The sequence below is a fragment of the Symphalangus syndactylus genome, chromosome 3 (genome assembly GCF_028878055.3).
Source record: "Symphalangus syndactylus isolate Jambi chromosome 3, NHGRI_mSymSyn1-v2.1_pri, whole genome shotgun sequence".
NCBI lineage: Eukaryota > Metazoa > Chordata > Mammalia > Primates > Hylobatidae > Symphalangus > Symphalangus syndactylus.
Genome location: NC_072425.2, coordinates 61,592,145 through 61,597,500, shown reverse-complemented (window position 1 = coordinate 61,597,500; position 5,356 = coordinate 61,592,145). Strand labels below are relative to the sequence as shown.

At 36.6% G+C, this 5,356-nt stretch overlaps 1 long non-coding RNA gene across 1 annotated transcript in view; it reads left to right on the top strand.

Moving 5' to 3' along the window:
• Nucleotides 1-4,875, top strand: part of LOC134736237 (uncharacterized) — a 417,079-nt gene extending 412,204 nt beyond the window's left edge. The window contains exon 4 of the long non-coding RNA XR_010120134.1: nt 4,724-4,875. This is a non-coding gene — a long non-coding RNA (uncharacterized lncRNA). The remainder of the gene's footprint in view (nt 1-4,723) is intronic.
• Nucleotides 4,876-5,356: the final 481 nt, after the last annotated feature.

The following is a 5,356-nucleotide window of genomic DNA, read 5'->3' as shown; positions in this document are numbered from 1 at the left end:
TATACAGGACTAAAGAAAACTAAGGAATATCCTAGGCTGAGGGAGAGTACCCAGGAGAAGAACAAATTTGGAAGGTGGGCCCCACTCCAAGTCTAGAGTTCAGATCTTGTTGGAGAAGATATGGTTGCGGCAGACTGGATGTTGAAGAATTTCATTGGTGTTCCTGGGCCAGAACTGGTTCACAATCACAGGGCAAGCAGAAAATGCTCTTCCAGGATACAGGTTGGCCAAGACTGGTGGGTAGTATGTGGATGGAGTTAGAGCATAGGGAGCTCACTTACCTGCAGGATGTGAGACCTGCGGTACAGTACACATTGTCTGTCTCATGAGGGCCATGAGAAACAATTTCCTGGAGTGTAGGTGGGCTGAGGAAGGGGAGCACTGGGTGTATCAGGAACTCACTTATTGGCTGGGTAGCATGAAGCCTAGAGAACACGTGTTCACCTTGGAAAGGTCTCAGAAAGCAGGCTACCAAGCTAGGGCTGATATTTCAGACTCACCTCAGGCATACAGTTGGGCAGAGCACTCCTGGCTATCTCCATCAAACATGCTACTGCCCGCCATGCAGTGAGAAAAAAACACAAATGGAGCCAAATAGAGGAGGAGTCCTATGCTCCTTCACTGTCCCTCCACTGCCCTCTCCTGACAAAGCTTAACACCATGCTCACAGCAAAAGTAAACTGCTTAAAGGGTAAAGCTCCATTATTGCAAAGCAGGAGACAAAGGATGAATTTGGAGATTAGAAGTAATAAGTTAATGAATGGCACAGTTAGTCGTATACTGTTGTACTGAAAATAAGAAAAATAATTATAATTGTTTAGTTCAAGAGAATACCTAAAAACCTAGCACAAAAACATGAAACCCAGAATCCTCTCAAATTTTCAAACTAAGCTATTTGCAAAACTCTGCTTGTAAAAAAATCAGCTGATGAAATAGACAGTCAGGCAAATTTCCTTTCTTCTTTGTTTGTTAGGGGAAAATTGTCTACATTTCAATATACTTGTAAAAACCTTCTAATAACCTGAAGTGTTCTTTGCTTGTTTTTCTTTTGGGGTGTGACTGTATAAATCTGTGCATTTCACACACAGAAGAAAGGCTTGATCACTGACAAAGAAACCTTTGATTACATGCTAATTACCTGATTACCAGTGTGGTCTGCTCACTTGCTGACCTCTGTCACCCCAGGACACATACATCAATATAGCAATTGCCTCTCAAATTTGAGTTTATAATGATATACATTTCACAGACTTGTGGGAAATGGTAGTTCTATGACTAGCTGGTGAAGGAGATATTTTGGGGAAAGGAGAAAGCTTTCTCCCCTTCAGTCTACTCCTCTATTTTACTAATGGATAAGATGAAGTTGAGAGTCATATAGAATTGGGCTCTGACACAGGCTGGGGAGGGTAACTAGGCTGAGAGACCAATGCAATTATTCCAGTTGTGTTCAAGACATTTCCCTTAGGAAATACACCATGATGCACATCTGGTCTTTATCAAATACTTCTTAAACACTTTAAATGACTACAATTTTAAGAAATTTTTAGAAATAAGAAAAATATTCTTGTGAGAAGTTTATCACAGATGCAAAAATGAATACCAATGTATCAGTTATAAGAGCTATCACCTATATTGTATCCTTTAGTCCTGAACACCCCCCAGTAATAGGAGTGTTATTATTCCTATTTTAGAGATGAGAAAACTGAGGTCCAGGCCGGTTAAATGTCTTACTCAAGTTAGTAGGTGCAGAAGTCAGTCAAAAAGCCAGGTTTACTTCCTTTGAGGCTAATATTTTTTTTCTTTTTTTGCCTCTTCTTGTTGTATTTTTGTTGGTGGTGGTGGTGGTGGTGGTGGGAGTTTTTTTAATTTTTTATTTCCAACTTTTATTGTAAGTTCTGGGGTAACATGTGCAGGATGTACAGGTTTGTTACATATATAAACATGTGCCATGGTGGTTTGCTGCACAGATCATCCCATTACCTTGGTTTTTTTCCCTCTTAATAACAATAAATCTTATTAAAATTTCATCACCTTAATAAAATCTTTTCAGAGTCTACACAGGGAAACTAAATCAATGATGGAGGATACTGGAACAAATAAGACCTATGGTAGGAGAAGGATTTATAGTTATTTAGGTAATTAATTGATTGCCTATTTTACCCAACTTATTATAACAACTCTGTTTCTTTTTTTTTTTTTTTTTGGCTGGAAAAATCTAGGTACATAATGCCCAAAAAGACAATTTCTCTCACAATATTTATGGCCTCTCTCCTTCTGTGTAGTTTTATGATTGTAACAGGGTCAGCTTCAATTTGCCATATGGAAACTTAATTGAAAATGAGTGGATAATTCAGTCCACTAAAAGGTCAGTCCTGTAAGGAGAGAAAAATAGGTCAACTTAATAATTTAGCATCATATAAGATTTATTGCCTTTCTTATTTTCTACACATTTATACTAGGCTTTCATGAGTACTAGCTGTGACTTTGAGAACTGCAAAAATCTTGCTTTTCAACTGTTCTATAGAGTAAGGTGCTGAAGAACTCTGAGGCTATCTGCTTTTCTTCTAGGAAAATGTTAATTAAATTTGATGGTATCATTAAGAATAATATTAGTCGAAAAAGGCATTATTATATATGACCCTAATATATTTAAAAAGTATTAATGAAGACTAGTATTTTTGTGAATTTCCTCCCTATTTTAGTTGTATAATATTGATTTAAAAAAAATCTTACACATTATCAACTTCTGTGATTTACAACTTTTAAAGAAATGTTTTTCCAGGAATAGATACCTTAAAAGCAAAAATTGGAGACCTGGTGCCTTGAGTGCCCCCTCCATATCTCTTCATCCCCTCAAACAATCACTAAGGAGTTCTTACACACACACACACACACACACACACCACACACACACGCACACCTCTAACAGTCCCCAGGCTTCAAGAAACAGCTCTAAAATCATGAAGTGATTCAGATGAGGAAAAGTACAGGGATGTGGAAGCCTGAAAATCAGTTTTTTGACTGGCAGAAAGAAGCACGGGGCATAGATCGAATGCCTAAACTGCCATTCCTTGGACAACACTGCACTGACTCCATCCAAGTGTACTATTTAAGGCCACAAAGTTACTTTAATATTTTCGAAAGTATCTCATTTTAAGAAAACACTGCAGAATCACCTTGCCTGAAGAATGAAACATGTTAATTAGATGCCCATCTGTTCAGGGCCAGAAAATAGCTATCAACTCTTCAAAACTTGCTTCCTCCCCTGTGTCAACAACCTTCTCCATCTCACCTGCTTTTATGTAGATGCAATTTAGTTGAGGCTTCAAAGTAATTCTTCACTAAAGAATTTTATTAGTTTGATTGGGAGATGGGTCAACCAGACTTATAACTCATTTTTAACAGTCAACTTATTAAAGATAATGTGCTGGCAATAATAAGTCACATTCATTTAAGGTAGAAGATTTGATGAGTTGTGACAGTTTGAACCACCACCATTGTCATGAGGCAGAGCAATTCCATCATCCCCAAAAGACTCCTGGGGCTCCTTTGTACTTCATTCTTCCATTTGTTCACAGTCCCAGACAGTCCTTGGTCTGCTCTTTGTCACTACAGATCAGTTTGCATGTTCTAGAATTTCATACACTCTGAAGTCTTTTGTGTCTAGTTTTTTTTTTTTTTTAAATCCATGTTGACAGTTGTTAGTTCTGCTTTTCCCACAGAGAAGTATTTCATTGTTGTATGGGTATACCACATCTGGTTTATCAATTCAATTGTTAATGGGCATTTGGCTTGCTTATAGTTTGGGGTCATTACTAATAAAGCTGCCTAAACATTCATGTACAAGTGTTTGTCTGAACAAGTGTTTCATTACTCTCCTGTAAATATCTAGGAGTTTACATTACTCTCCTGTAAATATCTAGGAGTAGAATGACTGGGTTGTATGGTAGATGTATGCTTATCACATTTAAAAAAAAACTCTCAAATGTTTTCTATGTTTGTATTCTCATCAGTGGTATATGAGCATTCTAAATTTTTGCCAGAGCTTGGTATTGTCAGTCTTTTTAATTTTAACAAGAATTACGTGTATCGGTTTCTTTGATGGTTTTAGTCATAATTTCCTCAATTACCAATGATGTTAAGCATCTTCATGCATTTGCTCGTTATTTTTACCTCTTGTTTTTTGGTGTGTCTGTTCAACTCTTTAAATGAGTTGGATGTCTTCTTATTATTAAGTTGTAAGAGTTCTTTATAAACTTATGATACAACTTCCTATTTTAGGTATATATTTTGTGAATCTTTTCTCTCTTAGAGTCCTCGCTATTTACACCATGGAACCACTGATGGTTCTTATAACACATTTTGGAGAGAGACTATGTCGATGGCAAAGTAAAAAAAGTTAACAGTACGTTATTCCAAAATTAAATTTCAAAAGATGCATTATTCACTTATTAGTAGTGATTGTCTTCTCCTCAGCCCAGGCTATAAACCATGTACTTCACAGCCTTATTCTTTTTATCTGAAGAGCAGTACATTAAAGTTAATGTACTGGGCTTTTCTTGACATGAATATCCCTGCTGTTTTAATATCTAGTTTAACACACACACTCATGTACACACACACACACACATACACACATACACACACAATGCAATTAAATGACCCCAAAGCTATAATTGCCTGTTAAGTATTTGTCTTCTTCTGTGAATCGATCTTTTTTCAGATGTGGAAATACCTGCTTAATAATAGTCATGTCATTAGCCCACAAAACAGCCCTGAACATTTATTGGAAAAACAAAGTAGAGTCAGCTCATCCCCATCTTGAGATGCTGAGCATCCAGTTGAACCCAGAAGAGATTTTACAACCAACTGATACAGCCCTGAAAATGCAGTTTTCCACTGGTAATGCTGAGAGACCCTTGAGTATAGAACCAGGCACTGCGGTGATAAACATCTGACATTTTCATTTGCAAGTATTCATGTTTCATTTTAGATAATGTTCCCTCTATTTACTTCTTCAGCAGTAATGCATCAAATATCCTACAGTGTAATCCTTCTCTCAGCACTTATCAATGAACTATGAAATAGTATTAAATAGAATTAATTAGAACTTTTAATGAATCATGTCTGTCCTCATTTATTATACAATGTAATTTTCAAGGAGTGATTAATTACAAGTTACAGATGAGTGAATGGTTAATGTAGTTTGTTAACCTTACTAAGAAGCGACTGTACACAGCAAGCTGCTTCTCCTCTGTTTATTAGCACGTGGTTATGCACCACCATCAGTTTAAGTGAATGAAAAGGTTTTAGTAACTTTCCAATTAATGTGCACTGTAAGCTAATAATTTACTCC